At 39.5% G+C, this 19,754-nt stretch overlaps 1 protein-coding gene across 5 annotated transcripts in view; it reads left to right on the top strand.

Annotated features, from left to right (window-relative positions):
• Positions 1–19,754, top strand: part of PLD1 (phospholipase D1) — a 179,968-nt gene that overhangs the window by 25,200 nt on the left and 135,014 nt on the right. For 2 of the 5 annotated variants that reach the window (XM_054580551.1, XM_054580536.1), the window contains exon 1: positions 2,172–2,325. The exons of 2 other annotated variants lie outside the window; for them this stretch is intronic. The gene's annotated coding sequence lies outside the window, so the exon portion shown is untranslated. Of the gene's footprint in view, positions 1–2,171; positions 2,326–11,977; positions 12,338–19,754 lie in introns of those variants that run through there. One more of the 5 variants, XM_054580543.1, reaches the window with a different exon arrangement.

The raw sequence follows: 19,754 nt of genomic DNA, 5'->3' as shown, positions 1-19,754 counted from the left end.
TTGGGGGGCAGAATTACTAAGGTATGTGATTAGGAGCGCTGGCTTCTCAGCCAGGCTGCTCGGATTCTAATCCCAGCCTCGCCACTAGCTTTTTGATTTTGGCAGGATGCTTACCCTACTTTAGGTGCCTCGCTTTTCTCATTTGTAAAACTGGTTTAATAATAGAGTGGTGAGTTTTAAATAAGTTAATGCTTGTAAAACACTTTAGAACCAGGGCTAGCTTATACTAGGAACTTAAACATTAGCTATTATTATTAGTTTCAACAGTGTGACTTGGGCACATTTAAAAGATTCTTTAATTTTTACTGGAGTTTTATTAAAGACCATGGTGTAATTTGAAACCCAATGTTTAATTGCTCTTATCTCCACTGAGATTAGATTTGGAGGTCGATTTTAGCAGAAATAACTAATATGAGACAAAAGAAACACTTTTTGACAGAAAGGTAGGAAACATTCTGGGAATACCACCTTTTAACATAGAAAGATGGAGACATCATCCCACTGGTAGTGACCAAGAGGAGTTGGAGATACCTCCATATTTCTTTCATTTCAGAGGTTATGGTGATTTCACGGGAATTTTTTTTTTTTCTTTGCAGATCTTAGGGTAAAGGAGAAATCAATATTATTCATCAGAGGATTTCTCTTTGAATGCAAATCATTATACATGTTTGCAACCGAGAACCACATAAAAGATGGTTTTGAATGTACCCCTTTTTCTTTCTTTTGCATGAGTGTTTTAATATCCCTTAGAAATAATCTGCTCTTGTGGGGGAAAAACTTTTCATGATACTTATTATACGTCGTATGTGACTTTAATGTTCTTTCATAACCTAGTCTTGTCTTTTTGTTTTTCTCCCAACATCAAAGTTTAACTGTTCTAGCCTTTTGTTAGTTTTGCCACTAGGTGGGGCACTGGCTCCTTTTTAGGGTAGTTTTCTCACTGAGGTGACTCTTGCTCCTCTCACTCTCAAGAGACCCATGAGGCACTGTTGAGCCCTATCCTGAGTGTGGGTGGGGGAGGCAGGCAGGTGTCAGGTGTGAAGGAGTCTTTGTGTTTTTCCTGCCTGATCTTGTTGAGCTCATATGCTAATGGCTTATGTTTCATAGGTTTTGAGTAACTTTAATTGTACCAGAAATACGTGTAAATCTATTTGGCAACAAGTGAATCAAGTTTTTCATGGAGTATTTGATCCTGTCTTATAGCTTAGAAGAAAGTAACTTTGACCATTATGTTACATAGCTCTTATTTAAGTAAAATAGAAATCAAGCTATTAGAATTAAAACTCTTCTTGGAATTGAAAATTAGGGGAAAATTGTGTATATTATAGACACATTATATTAAAAAGGAGATCATGGATTCTTAGTCTTTCTTAGGTAATATGCTGAAATATTATTGACTTTTAAGATATAAATGCCTTAAGGAAATTAGCAATTACATTTTCCTAGAATGAAAAATAAATTTAAATTCTATACTTTGAAACCATACTGGGTCATATTAAGTTCCGTTTTAAACTATAAAAAACTCCAAAACTACCAAAAATCTTTCTATCATATACATATGAGATTGAATTATGAGTGATTTTCAGATATACAGACACCAAGTCAGGATCAGAAGGTAGAAGGTACTTTGAGAAATTTTTTTCTTGAACTTAAATTTGTTTTTAGACTTTAGTGATTAATGAGGTTTTAGATCTTTATAATGTGATCCCCCCCCCACAAAAATCTAAAAATATGGATGATGTGTGACTTTGAGACTCAGAAGCAGTAATTTCATGTGTCCCTCTTGTGAAATTGCAGTGTCGTATGTTTTACTACCACCACCACCCAGCGTGGATAACAATGTAAGACTCAATTCATTGGACCAATGGAGGGCAGACTGTATTCCTCCTGTTTAAAATAAATGAGTCACTTTAGTGCAGTATCTGAAGCGGAAGAACAAGGGTATGAGTTCTCTTTAAGTTTGTGTGTTATAGTTTTCTTGGACAGCAAGTAGAAAAACAAAGCCTGAGGCCTCTGCTCATTCTGTCTGTGGATTTTATATTTCTCACAGTAGCCCAGTGTCTAGTTAACATGTGGGGTGTGGTTTCAAGTTCATTACTAAAGCTTATAGGCTAAAGTGCTTTGTGGGCTTGGCTTTGACTTAAGTTGCCTTTAGGGAGGCGGCCAAAAACAGGGAACGTACTGCCTTTCCCTGTGTATGTGAATTCTCAGGGTTGTCAGTGTGTTTTTCCCCCTCTCGAGTATCAGCTGCTTTGGAGATTAGCTTCGTAATAAGGATTCTTTCATTAAAGCAGCATGAAGCGACTCTTTTCGCAGGGACACCAGGTTAGTACATAACATTTTGAACTTTGTGCTGCATGTCAGATTTTCTTTCTGTGCTTACTGGGCAGTGAAATGACAGTATAGCAATTGTGCTGGTGCTGTGTTCTTTTACAAAACAATGGAGGTTGGGGGGTATGATACTCCTTATAATATATGCATTGTTTGACACTCTTAAGTGCAGTGGAATCCAAGAAGAAATGTCCTATGTGTTTTGGATTTGCAGTCTAGAGATTTGTACTTGTTTGTAACCCTTTTCAGTTCCTTTTTCAGAATTACTTTTTTTGGTGTCCTCTCGTTGCATCTCCTAGGCGTAACTATGATTGTGTACACAGTTGGTTTTATTTTATTTCTGAACATTCAGCAACAGGGTGTCAGGCTTCAGCTAGCAGTGTGGTTCTTCCCACACTCGTGCATGCTCGATGCATGCTTCTGCCTGGGGCCTACTCCTGAGAGTTATAATGAACCAGAATATTGTCTTAAGATGTTTTCTCTTTGAAACATCTGGCATCCTTCTAGAATGCCTCTTTAATTACCTGCCTAACAACTGATGTGAGCGGAGTATTCAGGTGGATTAAGCTGGACTGAATTCCTTCCTTATTGTCCCTGTTTTTAAGTGAGTCCTCAGAATCCAGGGTTACTCTAGAAGTAAATATGACTGTGAAGATTATTGCTAATAGTGATAAAATGAAATTAAGCCAACAAAACTAAGTGTCATGAGAATATTTTCCTTGATTTCATTAACTTAAAGATCTAGAGAGCGATTTCACCTTTGTGAGCCTGTCACTGAAGCCATCCAGCATGAAATTGTTCTATAAGGCGAGTTCAGTGATGATGTTTTAAGTTTGCAAAACTTTGGCAAATATGCTTTTGGTTTGATGTTATTTGAAGAGTACTTTTGATCTTCTGTTATGGCCATTTTGGTCTCCTGTTTTGTTTTTGTTTTTGTTTCTGTTTCTTCCTGCTTGGAAATATAAGGTTTCAGAAAAGGTCTGTTCTTTCATCTTCGACTCCATTTAAAAAAAATAAAATCAAGGGAGAATGGAGACAGAAATAGGTGCTTAAAAAATATCTTTGAGGTGATTTCCTAAGTTCGAAGGATCCCAGTTCCCATTTCTGCAGAGGCTGAAGTTGTTGAGTTACGGCTGTATGTCATTTCGAGATCTCAAAACTGACTGTACTTTCTACCCCTAAGATGTAACTGTGCAGCCACATCATGGACCTGCTCTGCAGGTACTCTTTAACGGCAAATCTACGAGCTATGACTTGCTTAATATATGCTATTGCTGCATGTACATGCTATTAAGTATTAAATGTTATTAATTTAAATTTTAAAGGAAGACTTCTGTCAACTTGATTGTAGCTGCCCAATGATTTTAAAAGAACAATTTTTAGACATTTTATTCACTGATTATTTGTTTGTGCTTATTTTGCATGGATAAAAGTCTGAGTGGTAGGCCTCGGTATCTCTGTTCACAAGTGCTTCAGGTCCTTTTCTTCTAGAGACGACAAAACAAAATACCGCTGATTAGAAAAAGAAATAAACAATGAGGCAAAGAATATCCATTAAAATAAGATTATTTCAGACATGGGAAGAAAAAAAAAGACTGTAGAGTGCTCAAAATCTGTAATTTTGGGATAGTATATTTAAGCAAATCTTATTCCTAATTTTACGTCTGTAACATGCATTGCAATTCTTGTTCTCATCTTACCAGACTGGTTTCATTTTGTTACATTTCTGCCTTTTGGCAAAAATCAATAGGGATGGGCATTTTCTTATTTCTTCTAAGTTAAACTTTGACTTGATTAACTTATGTATATATATTAATGTTCGCCTAAGGATATGTGTTTATTGATTTTAGAGAGAGGAAAGGAGAGAGAGAGGAAAAAAACATCAGTGTGAGGGAGAAACATCAACTGGTTGCCTCCTGTACATGCCCTGACCGGAATCAAACCTGCACCCTAGGCATGTGCCTTGAGCAGGGTTGAACCCGCAAACTTTTGGTGTACAGGACAGTGACTCAATGGACTGAGCCACCCAGCCAGGGTTCAGTTCATTACTTTATATCCAACATACTTTCTTGTTGATACTCAAAGTACTCCAGAGGCCTCATTAATGTTTGAAGGCTTGCGAACCTAGCTGATGATCCAGAGGTGTGTGAACCTTATTTCCTTTTAAAATGAACCTGAGTTTTGAAGTTGGACGCAAATCCTCAAGTGAATTATTTCAACATGAATCGGCCCACCTTTGAAACATCGGGAAACTTGAGCGTCAGTAGTAGATTGTAAGCAACTCTAAAAAAGAAATGAATGAGTGGGAGTAATTGTGATATTAGAGGTGGCTTTCTGACTGCTGAGCCTTGATACGTTTTTCACCTATGGGCCTGTTCCTCTCACACACCCCAGATCTTTCTTATTCTTTCCTATGGTCTTAATCTTCACGGAGTATTTTTTGGAAGGTGTCAGCTCTTCACCTGCAGTTTCTGCCTTGTGAAGATTTAGGTAATGGCTACAATAACCAGGGCCACCGTGACCTTTTTCTTGTCTAATCCCCAGGTTTTTGCTCTTAGTCATGTTCGCTGAAGATGCTGGTGTGCATGGATCTTGCGCTTAAGTATCAGAATGGGGGGATAGAAAGTGGTGAAGGTTGTGATTCCATCCACCCTAGAAACTCACTGTTTTATTAATGACCGTACATACTAACTTCCCAGGGGAGTTGCAAAGGCTGAGATTTTACTCCAGGTCTGATCTGACCGCAGACTTCCCACTTCACTCTTTCATTTTGAAGAAAGAAATTTAAGTTTCCCATCTGGCATTCCTGGGGGTAATGTAAGTAACCCTGGCAGGACTACCTGAGGCAGTGGTAGGAGTAATAATAAAAATTAGCACTCAAAAAACATTCCCTAAGGGCAGTGCTGTCCTAAGCCTCTTATTTAATCCTCACAACTACCCAAAGGGGTCAATTGTCTTTACTATCCCCATTTTCCCATTGTGGAAACCGTCCCAAGGAGGTTATATAATTTGTCTCAAGTCACAGCACCTAGTAAACAGCAGTAACAATATTGTGCCTTGGAAGGGTGCCATGGTGGAGAAAAAATAATTGATACAAGAAGCTGGTGTTCTTGGGAAATATAATCTGATATTTATTATTAATGAGAAGCAGCCATGTAAATACTGACATCTGAGTTGCTCTTCATACTTGAAGATGCTTCTGTTGATCCACCGTCAACCAGTAGGGCATGCGTGTTTTTACTGGGTGTGGGGTGGGGGGAGCTGAGCGTGTGTTCTGCATTCTCAACTCTTCTGCTGGCGACCAGTGGCAAGAATGTGGTGATCAAAGGCAGGATATGCAGACGTTCTGTGGTCAGTAAATGAGACCAGTGGTGACCAGTCCCCATTGGAGAATAAGCCCACAGCATTGAGAACTGCCTTTCAACTGCATAAATTAATCTCGGAACTCTTGAGATTTTGGGGGGCTAAAATAATAAAACACTGAGGCTAGGAACTTGATTCCCATTGTTGAGCTTGAATTTGGCCTGTGTGATTGCCCAGTGTGATTGCCTGCTGATAATCAAAGCTCTGGCTATTTTTCAGTTCTCAAGGCTTTCTGAGACTTAGTGGAAAGCCAAGAATATGAGGCATGTATTTCCTTTAAAAATATAAATGTGCATTTGAAAGTGTTGGGCAAATAACCTACATTTGGCCTAAACTTAAACACGTGATAAATAAGTTTGGAATCATTAACAGTATGTTAAAATATAGTCCACAGATTTCCAAGTTAAAAAAAAAGGAAAAAAGAAATCAAAGGAAAATTCTGATCTTTGGATAGGGAGGCACTTTCTCTTCCTAAAACCAATAGGAGAAATCACAAAAGGGATAAGGTGATAGATTAGAATTTTTTAGGTAGGAGTGTGAAAGCTTTCAGTACAAAAATACTCATTGAAGCATCATTTATTATCATGAAAAGTTGGAGATAAAACATAGAGTAGAAGAGGAAAATGGCATGATGGACCATTTTGCAACTATTATAATTTTACTTATGATAAATTGTAATAGAAGGAAATGGTGATACTTGATCTTTAAGTTAAAATACCACATATCAAACTATTTGCACATCACAGACTTGGCCATGTTTAAAATGTACCTCCCTTTTTGTGTTATGCTTGGGGAGACAGCAAGAAAGGGTAGTCAACTTAAATTAATAGGGTTTAGGTATTATTTTGAAGGTGGGGATTTCTGCGAGTTTATATTTTTCTTATACTTTTTGGCATTTTAATATTTTAAACATGATTTCTTTATATTAAAAAAGGTAAGAACTACTCATGGAGAGAAAAAAATGAGAATAAGACATACTCAAATTTAGTACTAGGTTAACATCAGCCATATGAGTACTGCATTTAAGTTAATGGCTCTAAGAATGATTTTAACTTCCTCAAATAGTATGGTCTATAAATTTAAGATTTCTTTTAAGAAAAGTTAATTTTTTATAATAACGATTAAAATAGATTAGGAGTGACAGGCCAGAGTTGAAGCAAGATCAAGTTTTGTAAAGGAGAGGTTACTTTGGAGAACAGTTATTTTGCTGTTTATGCATTATTGTAGGAAACTCTCTTTCTGTTTTTATGTATCAGGTTGAAAATTTTAGATGTTATAGCTAGTAAAATTATAAAGTAGATAATTTGTTTAAAAAGGGATGTGGGATGAAGCTCATTTAAATACTTGAAGTATCAGTCCAGGAAAGACACTTCCATGAATTTCCAATAGGTCACGATAACGCTTCCTTGGTCTAAGAGCAGCTGATAACATTTAGAAAGGACAAGTCACACATTGAGACAGTCCTTAGAAGAAATGGTCCAACTGGAATAATGAAGATAGAGGGGAACCTGAGAGAGTGGACTTCATTCTTCCCCTTCCTCATTTTACAGATGAAGCCCCGAATGATTGTGTCCCAAAGGCCACAAGGTTCTAGTTGATTCGATGGGAGTCTTGGAGCTTTTGAGGTCTTTTGACTCTCTCATTGCTGCTATTTCTGATATTCCACTCTGTTCATTTAAAAACAGTTTAGTAATGATGAATGAAATTATATTTCTATTTTTCCCAGGTTGGTAAAAATCAAAAGCTAAAACCATTCAGCACTTACCCCAGGACATTTGAGAAAGATCCTGAAGGCCTATTCATACCCCCAAGGAAAACTTTCAACTTCACAGGCCTGGTTTGTGTTCTCATTACTGTTGTGTGAACATTTTGTTCTTGGATACAGGCTTATTTATTGCACATCTGGTTTCCATGTTTGTTTTGGAAGACAGCAGCCACATGAGTGACTAAAGATCACTGAGACTGCACCCTGGAAATTATTCCTTGACAGCTTTATTGATAGTGTATAACTTATATGTCACAAAGTTAATCCCTTTAAAGTGTACAATTCAGTGGTTTTTAGTGTATTTACAGAGTTATGTAACCGTCACCATAATGGCAATGTAGAACATTTTCTTTCTTTTGAAAAAATTTAAAAATTTTAGTCAGTTACAGTTTACATTCAATATTATTGGGCTGGCCATAAAGTCTGTTACTTTTTTTTTTTTTTTTTCACAATAGCTCTAGTAGTGCTTGGTTGTCTTTAACTTCATTCTAAACAATTTTATTAGATTGTATTGTGACAGCTCTCATATCAGTGTGCATTTCAAAAAAATCAAAATTGGTTAATTTTTATGCATTTTACTGTTGAAGATGGAAGAAGATAAAACACTTTTTGCATCTTATGCTGTATTATTTCAAGAAAGGTAAAAACACAACTGAAGTGCAAAAAGATCTTTTGTTAAGTGTGTGGAGAAGGTGCTGTGACTGATTGAATGTGTCAAAAGTGGTTTGTGAAGTTTCTTGGTACTATTGATATTTTGGCCAAATAATTCTTTGCTCTGGGGCTGCCTTGATATTTTGGCCAAATAATTCTTTGCTCTGGGCTGCCTTATACAGAGGAAGATGTTTGACAGCAACCGGGCCTCTACCCACTAGATGCCAATAGTAGGAGATCAATAAAGTTATTGGTGAAAATGAAAAATGTGTCTTTCAGTTTATTAAAAAAAGGGTAATGATTTATTTGGCCAGCCCAATATATTGTATTAGTGTCAGGTGTACAGCATAGTAGTTAAAAATTTATATAATCTATGAAGTGATGCTCTGGTAAGTCTAGTATCCACTCAGCACCATGCATAGTTATTAGAACATTATCGACTATATTCCTTATGCTGTACTTTACATCCCCATGACTATTTAGTAACTGCCAATCTGTACTTCTAAATTCCTTCCCCTTTTTCACGCAGTCCCCCAGCACCTTACCCCTGGAACTATCAGTCTGTTCTCTGCATGAGACTGTTAAATTGTAGAACATTTCATCGCCCTCAAAAGAAATCTGGTATCCATGCTCCCTTTTCTTCATTTTTTTTTTTTTTTTTTTTGTCTCCCAGACTTAGGCAGCCTCTGTCCTACTTTCTGCCTTTTAGATTTCCCCGTGCTGAACATTTCCTATGACTATAATCATACCTTAGGTGAGAAAGCTGGAAATGTTAATTTGATGCTCAGAGACCCCTTAGTTGAACATGACCTGGATATTGTGTAGGCCCTTTCTTCTCAACCTTGTCCTGAGTGTGAGATTAAGACCAAATGAACTCCATGTTGTCACCTGTTTACTAGATTAAATGACCTATATTTGTTTGCTGGAGTTCCTCTTCTTTTGAAAAAAATTATATCTTATTGACTATGCTACTACAGTTGTCCTGACTTCCCCCCCTTTGCCACCCTCCACTCAGCACCGCCCACTCCCTCAGGCCGTCCCCCCATCATTGTTTATGTCCATGGGCCGTGTGTGTAAATTCTATAGCTACTCCGCTTCCTATACTGTACTTTACATCCCCATGGCTATTCTATAACTGCCTACCTGTACTTCTTAATCCATTCACCTTTTCACCAGTTCCCCTAGACCCCCCTCCCTGTCTGGCAACCATCAAAATACTCTCCATATCCATGATTCTGTTTCTGTTCTTCTTGTTTGCTTGGTTGGTTTTTTAGATTCAATTATTGATAGATACGTATTTTTGCCATTTTATTGTTCCTAGTTTTGATCTTCTTTTAAATAAATCCCTTTAAGAGTTCAGGTAATAATGGTTTGATGATGATGAACTCCTTTAGTTTTTTCTTGTCTGGGATGCTCTTTATCTGTCCTTCAATTCTAAACGATATCATTGCTGGGTAGGGTAGAGCAATCTTGGCTGTAGGTCCCTGCTTTTCATGACTTTGAAAATTTCTTGCCAGTCCCTTCAAGCCTGCAAAGTTGCTTTAGAGAAATCAGTTGACAGTCTTATGGGAACTCCGCTATAGGTAACTAACTTCTTTTCTCTTGCTGATTTTAAGATTCTCTATGTTTAACCTTTGGCATTTTAATTATGATGTGTCTTGGACTGGGCCTCTTTGCATCCATGTTGTTTGGGACTCTTTGTGCTCCCTGCACTTGCATGTCTGTTTGCTTCACCAGGTTAGAGAAGTTTTCTTTTACAATTTTTTCAAATAGATTTCCAATTTCTCTCTCTTTCCCTCCTCCTTTTGGCACCCCGTGAGGTGAATGTTGGACCTCTTGAAGTTGTCCCATAGGCTGCTTATACTATCCTCATTTTTTTGGATTCTTTTTTCTTATTGTTGTTCTTATTGGTTGTTTTTTGGTTCTTTATGTTCCAAATCACTGATTTGATTCTCAGCTTCATCCAGTGTACTGTTTTTTCCCTGTAAGTTGTTCTTTATGTCAATGAGTGTATCCTTTGTTTCTGACTGGATCATTTTTATGCTGTTGAGATCCTCACTAAGTTACTTGAGCATACTTACAACTGATATTTTCAACTCTGCATCTGATAGATTGCTTACCTCCATTTCATTTAGCTCTTTCTCTGAAGTTTTGATCTGTTCTTTCTTGCAGACCATATTTCTTTGTCTCCTTGTTTTGGAAGCCTCCTTGTGTTTGTTTCTATATAGGTAGAGCTGCTTTGACTCCTTGACTTGGTAGCACAACCTAACATAGTATGTGACCTGTAGGGTCATGTGGCACAGCCTCCCCTACTAGCCAAGCTAGGTTTTCAAGGTATTCCCTTTATGTAGGTTGAGTACACCTTCCTGTTGTAGTTGAGTTTGATTGCTGTTGGCAGATCAATGAGAAGGCTCTACCCAGGCCAGTCAGCTGCAAGGACTGGCTGTGACCACTGACCACCAACGTCCATGGAAAATCAGTTGTGCAGGGACAGGGTGGTGGTGCTCCAATGTGGTCTGTCTCTGTTCACTGGATGTGCTGGTCCTGGGGTTTCCCAGGCGTTGCAGGCCAGGGTCAACCCCCACCTGCGTTTTTCTTGGGGCCACTGTACCAGAGCTATAAAGCTATCTGAGATGGCTGCTACTTGTGCAGGGCTTGGGGATTCCCAGACAAAGCCAGGCTGTGAATCTAGGCTAGCTGCTGCTAGTGCTGTGCCTGGAGCTAACTGAGGCTAGTTGTTGCTTGTTTGAGAAGATTTAGGAAGTTGTGCAGCAGGAGCCAAGAGCAGCCATTCATATGGAAAAGCAGCTTGAGTGGGCCCATAAGATGGGGGCAGGGACAGACTCTCTCAGGATCTCCCCTGCGGGTCAGTGTCAGCCAAGTTGATGGAGTCTCAGATATAGCACTAGCTGGCTGGCTCTTTTTGGGGAGGGTTCAGAAAGGGACAATGACCTCTATTCACCTTGATGGCAGACACTTCAGTTTCTCCCTGCATGCCACCGGTGCCTTTCAAGATGCTACCGTGGTGCTAGATCTCAGAGGAAGTGAGTCTGAGTAGGTGAATCGTGTGTGGGTTCTTTAAGAGGAACTGCTTGGGGCTCCAGGATTTTCTTCCACCTACTGAATCCCTTCTGGTTTTCGCAGCCAGAAGTTGTGGGGATCTGTCTTTGTGGCTCTGGAATCCTGGGCTTGGGGGGTCTGGTGTGAGGCTGGGACTCCTCGCTCCCAAGATATCCCTCCCGAATTTTTATCCACCACACGTGGGTGAGGGAACAGCCTGTTTCTCATCTCTGCCCCTCCTACCAGTCTGGGTGGATGTGGTATCTTTAATTCTGTAGTTGTCAGACTTCCATTCAACTTGATTTCTGACTTTCCTGTGTGATGGTTGTTGTAAATTTTAGTTGTAATTTTGATGTGGTTGTGTGAAGAGGTGAGCTGTTTCTGCCTACGCTGCCATCTTGACCGGAAGCTGGAGTTCCTCTTCTTAAGATTCAAATAAAAATATTCAAATTAAAAAATTACATGGGAGCCCATATCTATTCATATGAGGTCATTATGAACTATGTTGCAAAATTGTTAAGGTAGACCACTGTTCATTGAATTACTTGAGTGAATTACTTCACTTTTTTAAGACTCAATTTCTTTATCAATAAAATGGGGATTATAGTGTTAACACTTGGAGGGTTAACATTATAACCTTGGAGGGTTCTTATTAGAATTAGTGAAATAATGTATATAAAAGGTCTACTACAGTGCTTGGTGCTTAGTAAGTATTAAGTAAATGTTAGCTATTGTTATTAGTGTCATTTATAAAAAACTGTAGAATATTATTTCATTTTTATGACTGCCTATGCCCTATTAAGGATCTGAATTGACTTGTAAGAATATTTGCATTCTGTTAAACATGTACATACACATATGCACACGCTTACAGGAATAAAACAAAACCAGGGATGATAAAGTTTGTAGAAAAATAGTATGAGAGGAAAGGATAATAACAATAGAATGATAGCTAACATTTACATAGCAGGTTTTCAACAGACATTTCTTTAGTGTTTTTTCTGGTGAGCTGAGGGAAAAATGCCGGATCAGCAATGGGCAGAGACAGTCAAATGAAAGCCCCAGGCTGGGAGGGAACTTTGATGGTCCACCTTCCTGCCCTATGCATGAGACATTGCCACAGATGACAGCTGGTGTGGTGTTGGAACTCACAGAAGTGAACTGAAGGTGAGTTCAACAGCTCCCAATATATATAGCTACTACTTATTAAGCACTTAGCCTGAACTAAACTAGAATTAGAATCCAAAACGACTCTAAAACTATGTAATTATGATGTCAACTTGCCCTCTCAAAGCAACTCGTTTCCTTGCTTAATAGTTCTGTTTTCTGGAATGTGAATGTTCTTACACACAGTAAACTGAAATGTACACTCTTGTAGTTACCCCGCCCCCCTTGATTCTCACAGCATCTTCCACATGGGAGAAGCGAAGGCCTAGACAGATAGTCCCCCAGTTATCTGAAGACAGTTATCATGGCCCTCACTCAACTTTGCTCTTTTGCGTAGATATCAGAGTTAGTGTTTATTGTTCTTTAGATTACGTAGTCCAGGACATTGTAGCTGTTTATTTTTCCTGGAATGTGCTTCCCTTCTGAGTATGCTCAGTAAACTCCTATGTGGTCTTCAAGATTCCTTTCCAATGTGCTTTCCCAGCAGTCGCTTTCCCCAGCCCCCAGATGGAGCACGTCCTCCTCGGGGCCCCCCGCCTAGACTTCTCTTCACACTCTGAGAACTAACTGTTAAAAGCATGTTTCCTCCCCTGGACTGTGATCCCTGACAGGGAACTATTGACCTTTGTCTTCCTAAACCCCATCCTAGCACCTGATACAAAGTCAGTGCAGAGTGCAAGTGAAAATTTTGATCTTATGTTATATGTATTCCTGACTGTATCTGGTTTTACAGAGATATCAATTCTAAGAAATTCTTTGGACAAAAGTTGTGTAGGTAAGCCTTAACTAAATGAGGACCAAAAGTAGTATAATCTGGGGAGGAAGACTGTGGTGAAGGCCTTTTGCTTGGTTACTGTGCCATTTATTTTGACTTGTTAAAACTATCCACTAATTGCCTGATGTAAGTAAGATGCTTGTTTGCTGGGCAAGGCTGATACCTGCCACCTTTGCTCGGAGAGACTTAGATAAACTGATTATAACATTGACAGTGTGACTGAATCACAAAGTTCACAGTGAGCTTAGTACCAGTATTCAAATAAATGCTGATAAGATGCAGTGGAAAGTTTGCTTCTGCTTTACTCTGAGCTCTTAGCAGTTATTCATAGAGGATGCTTAGAGGTTTATCCTTAAAGCATAGGTGCAGGGGTAATATTTTTTAGTGGTATCTCATTGTGATTTTATTTTTTGTGGATAGAAGGTTAATTTAAGAAAAAAACACGTAACTGGGGCAACAAGGGAGCTAGCTTATATGTGAAGGAGAGAATGTGGATCTCACCAAGAGTTTGCTGTAATTCATAAAACTGTTCTACATCTTAAATGGGCTCATTAGGCCCCAACTGGAACATTCTACACAGAGGAGGGCAGGCATGCTGGTAGTGGCAACTCCCTCAGGACTTGCAAAGAGCCTGCTCTGAAGCCTAGACCTCATACTCCTCCACCCATGGCCCCTAGAAACACTGCCTCTTGCTACTGGAGGTTAAATTTGTCAGTCTCCAGCATCCAAACTGTGTCTTGCCCTCCATGTGAGTTGTTACAAAACCAGACAAACCAGGAAATTTGTCATCTTCTCCTTTCCCTTTTTGCCAGTGTAGTGCTAAGTTTTCCCTCCCATCAGCCAGTGCTAATGGGGGCCTGGGGCGCTTCTACTCTGAGCAGCCCCCAGTGGCCTAGCCCAGGTCTGGAGGAGGAAGAGCCAGACATGGCCTTCTATAGAGCTGAGGTGGATCCAGGGCGCAGCCCCTGAGACCAGGAAGGGGGCTTTTCTGGAGAGCCCACCTGTGCAGTCCAGGCTCTGATGGCATGCTTCCTGGTTTAGGGAGCTCACTGCTTCCCAGGGCTCTTTGACTCGTAGAGAGCTCAACATGTTAGAAAGTTGTCCTTTACGCTGAAGTGGCACAGCTCCTCTGGAACATCCAGCTCTGTCCCCTGGAACTGCAGCGGTGGCACCCATAGGTCTTGGGGTGTTTGAAAGGCCTCACATTTTGGTTCAGCCTAAAACCTCCAGATTTTTTCCTCCATTTCTCATAATGCATGTTTTTCAGACTCTTCTCCAACGTGGCCCTTATTCTCTGAATATCCATGGTTTGTTCTGCTATCCTCAGACTAAACACAGAGCTCCAAGTGTAGACTGACTGGCAGGCTGGGATTCCTGGCTGCTTCCTGGCTGCTGCTCTTCTGATAAAGCATCCCAAGGTGCATCAGGTCTTTAAAAAATAATATTGTGACACGTGTCACTTTTTGAACAGTTACTGTTTTCTAGGCAGTGTGCCAAAGTGCCTTATATATGTTATGTCATTTAATCTTCATAACAATACTGAGGTGGGCATTGCTATTGTATTTCCTTGATTCTAGGACTCTGTTAATAGCAAGACACACCATCAAATTTCAGTTTTTCAAGGAAAATACCATCACGTTAAATGTAGACAGAAAATACAAGAGTCATGGCAGTTTCAGAAAAAGTTAGTGTGTTTGTGTTGGGGGAGGGTGACAGAAAATGCATCTTAGAATCATGGCAATAAGGTATTTCCATTTGACAGATGAGGAAACCACATTTATGGTATTTGAGTAACTTGCCACTGCCTATAGAAGGGAGATCCAAGACCCACTTCCAGCTCTGCTGAAAGTGGGCTGTCTGCTCCCACTATTCACGCTACTCCCACCGGAGGAGCCCTAAAGTGAGGTTGGCTCATTTCAAATTCCCAAGGCTTTCTCACAAAACAGCGGTCAACCCCGGCAAGCAGCCTGTACTTGTGTGTTTATGCTAAATGCAGATGTCTACCTTTATTCTTGATAGCGAACAACTTTCTGTGTGTCACTTTCCTCATCTTTTTTTTTTTAATTGAATTTATTGGGGGTGATATTGGTTCACAAAACCTGACAGGTTTCAAGTGTACAACTCAATAAAACATCCCCCGCACACTGCATGATGCGCCCATCGCCCCAAGCAAAGTCTCTTTCCATCCCCAACTCCTCCCCTTTGCCCACCTGTGCCTGCCACCCACCCCCCTTTCCCTCTGATCATCACCACTGTTGTCTGTGTCTATATGAGATCTCATATGTACATGGCCTGTCCAGAATGTATCCAGCCATATAATAGGAAAAATAGAGACATTTATTGAAGAAGATATAAGATACAGGACACATTGTAGATAGGGCAATGACATCTCAGTCCCCTTCAAAGTAGGCACCTTGGGACCTCACAGTTCTCCCAATCACCATCAGCTGCCCCATTGTATTTTCCTGAATCTCATCGAGGGTCTGACATCTCTTCACTTTCGAAGGTGATTTTAGTTTTGGGAAAAGCTAGAAGTCACAGGGCACCAAATCTGGGCTGCAGTGGAGCTGAGTCACCTGGGCAATTTCATGCTTTGCCAAAAAGTTTGGCATAAGATATGATGCATGAACGAGCGCATTATCGTGATAAAGCTACCAATCACCAGTTGCCCATGGCTTCGGCCTTCTGAATGATCCGAATATTTTCTGCGGAAGAATGTTTGAGCTTAATGCAAAAGTTGATGCAAATGGTGTTGCTCTACTCGCTTAACCATTTTGAATGCGATGGCCACACAGTACACATGCTCACTCAATGGCATCTACCACTCCCACTGACTAGTACAGTGAAGTCATCATTGTTCACGCATGTGCCTTCCAGTCCACTCTCCTTGGCTGCCAGGTTACATGGATGCCATGCAAACCATTCTTGTGATGCTAACAATGGTTGGACTTTTTCTGGACAGATGTTATATACTATATATACTATATATATATAAATATGCTTACTTATATATATAAAAAACATGTATTGTTTTGCTTAATCTCTTCACTTTCTTTCATCCTGCCCCCTACACCCCTCCTCCCCTCTTGACAGCTATCAGCCTGCTCCCTGTATCCATGCCTCTCTTTCTATTTTGTTCATCAGTTTATTTCGTTCATTAGATTTCACATATAAGTGAGATCATATGGTATTTCTTTTTCTCTGACTGGCTTATTTTTTTTAGCCTAATACTCTCCAGGTCCATCTGTGCTAGTGTAAAAGGTAAGATTTCCTTCTTTTTTATGGTTGAGTAGTATTCCATTGTGTTAGTGTAGCACAGCTTTTTTTATCCACTCATCTACTGATGGGCACTTGGGCTGTTTCCAGGTTTTGGCTATTGAAAATAATGCTGCTATGAACATAGGGGTGCATATATTCTTTTGAATTAGTATTTCAGGATTCTTAGTGTATACTCCCAGAAGGGGGATTGCTGGGTCAAAAGACAGTTCCATTTTTAGTTTTTTGAGGAGATTTCGTACTGTCTTCCACAGTGGCTGCACCGGTCTGCATTCCCACCTACAGTGCATCAGGTTCCCTTTTCTCCACATCCTTGGCAGCACTTATCGTTTGTTGGTTTATTGATGACGGCCATGCTGACAGGTGTGAGAAAGTATCTCATTGGTTTTAATTTGCATCTCTCTGATGATTGGTGATGTTGGACATTTTTTCATATGTCCATTGGACATCTGTACATCCTCTTTGGAGAAGTGTCTATTCAGGTTCTTTGTCCATTTTTTAAATTGGGTTTTTTTGTCTTCCTGTTGAGTTGTATAAGTTCTTTATATATTTTGGAAATTAACCCCTCATCAGATGTATCACTGGGTTTCCTTTTCATTTTGTTGATGATTTCTTTTGCTGTGCAAAAGCTTTCTGGTTTGACATAGTCCCATTTGTTTATTTTTTCCTTTGTTTCCCTTGCCTAAGGATATATATCAGCTAAAATATTGCCACAAGAGATGTCTGAGATTTTACTGCCTATGTTTTCCTCTAGGATTTTTATGGTCTCACAACTTAAATTTGCCTTTTGTTTTCCCTATCTTTTAAGACTGTTATTACCAGATCGAAGAGTATAAATGTTTTTGTGGGTCTACAAACATATTACTGAATTATGCTTGAAAGTGGTACATTCATTAATAATGTGATCAGCAGTGAGATTGATTGGTTTAGCACACTCATTACAAATTTTGAATGAAATCCATTACTGGTCTCATTCAGACTGGGAATCTGGGGAACTCATGTGTGTGATTCTCTCCTGGGATTCCTTGGGTCTCCTGAAGCCCCCATGCTGGGCTGACCCAGGTCTGTGGGTTAGGCCTTCATTGCTCCTTCGTAGTTACTAGATGCCTCCTAGTTCTGTGGCCTCTGGACTCAGGTCTGAGTCAGAGTCCTTGGGAGCCACACTGCCCCAAACTTTGCTCTGTTTCCCGCTTGCCCTCTGACTTTGAACAGGCTCATGTCTTTCATTTTTCCCTTATTGTAAAACCCTGAACTATTTGATACAGTTTATAGAAGAATCTCTGCATCCAAAGGATGCATGACAATGCATGACATGACAATAACAAAATGATTCATGACAATAACAAAATTAGTGGGTAGAGGATTAAAAGCAGTTTTTTTTTGTTGTTGTTTTTTTTTTTTTTAGTTCTATTGTGGTTGAAGGCAAACCTTCTAGGAGATCTCTGGATGATTAATTAAAAAGCAATTCATGCTAATTTTTCTAGTTCTCCCTACATGAAGACAGCAAGGTAGCAGAAAGTGTCAAGAACGTATAATTGAAGGCTTTAAGGAGAGGAACCTGCCTAGTAGATTTCAAATGACAAAAGGATATAACTGAAGAAGAGAAGGAATTTCCACCCATATGCTATACAGCTTTTTAGCTCCAGGAAGTGTAGAATTGCAACTAGGAAATAAATGTATTTTATTATTAATTTTTAAAATGAGAATAAAGGAAGAAGTCAAATATATATCTTACTTTCTACTAAAACCACTTTCAGTTATGTGCAGGGCTTTTAAGTGTAGAACTTTTTGGGTTTCATAGCTCTGTTAACAGGTAAGAAATACTGGGTAAAATTTAGCTCCCTCCAATGCTTCCTTAGATCTGATTCATAGACCAAGATCACTCATGTCCCCTGTGAGAGGACAGTTACTGCCCTGCACATCTTGACTAAAAATACAGGCCACTTTCTGTCTCAAAATGTAGGTGTGCCTTTTAAAAAGAAAACCACAAACCCTATTGAAAAAGCTCAAATTTAAATTTTCTTTAGTGTTGTATTGTGCTTTAAAAATGTGTAATGTTCAAAACATTTCAGAAATGTATATGGAACCATAAACGACCCCGAATAGCTGCAGCAATTTTGAGAAAGAATAACAAAGTAGGAGGGATCACAATACCTGACATGAAACTATATTACAAATCCACTGTAATATAAACAGTCTGATACTGGCATAAGAAGAGACACATAGATTAATGGAACAGAAGAGAGAGCCCAGAAAAAAACTCATGTCTCCATGGTCAATTAATATTCGACTAAGGGGCAGAAGCATAAAATGGAGTAAAAAAATAACCTCTTCAACAAATGGTGTTGGGAGATCTGGACAGGTACTTACAAAGAAATGAAACTCTACTACCAACTTACACCACACACAAAAATAAACTCAAGATGGATAAAAGACTTAAAGTTGCAACACCGTAAAAGTTCTAGAGGAGAGCATAGGCAGGAAACTCAGATATCCCACACAGCAATATTTTCACCGATATGTCCCCTAAAGCAAGAGACATAAAGGAAAGAGTAAACAAATTGGATTTCTTCAAAATAAGAAGCTTCTGCATGGCTAAAGAAAACATCAGCAAAGTGTAAAGGGAACCACCAACCCTATGGGAAAATATATTTGCCAATGATAACTCAGACAAAGGTTTGATCTCCAAAATACATAAAGAACTCACACAACTCCACTCCGGGAAGACAAACAATTCAATTAAAAAATGGGCAAAGGACCTGAACACACACATCTTTAAGGAGGACATACAGAGGGCCCAGAGGTGTATGAAAGGATGCTCAGCATCACTAGCCATCAGGGTAATGCACATTAAAACCACAATGAGGTACCACTTCACACCAGTCAGAATGGCCATCGTAAACAGATCAACAAACAATGGGTGCTGGCGGGGCTGTGGAGAAAAGGGAACCCTAGTACACTCTTGGTAGGGATGCAGACTGGTGTAGCCACTGTGGAAAACAGTTCAGAATTTCCTCAAAAAGCTAAAAATGGAACTGCCTTTTGACCCAGCAATTCCCCTGCTGGGACTATACCCTACGAATCCTGAAATACCAATTCAAAAGAACCTGTGCACCCCAATGTTCGTGGCAGCACAATTTACAATAGCCAAATGTTGGTTACAACCTAAGTGCCCAACAGTAAGTGAGTGGATCAAAAAACTATGGTACATTTACACAATGGAACACTACACAGCAGAAAAAAAGAGCTACTACCGTTCGTGACAGCATGGATTGTACTGGAGAACATTATGGTAAGCAAAATAAGCCAGGTGGTGAAAGAAAAATACCATATGATATCACCTGTAAGTGGAGCCTAGTCAACAAA

The sequence above is a fragment of the Pteronotus mesoamericanus genome, unplaced genomic scaffold (assembly GCF_021234165.1).
Source record: "Pteronotus mesoamericanus isolate MK-2021 breed Mesoamerican mustached bat unplaced genomic scaffold, CSHL_Meso_final contig_116, whole genome shotgun sequence".
Taxonomy (NCBI): Eukaryota; Metazoa; Chordata; class Mammalia; order Chiroptera; family Mormoopidae; genus Pteronotus; species Pteronotus mesoamericanus.
This window is presented reverse-complemented; position numbering and strand designations above follow the sequence as displayed.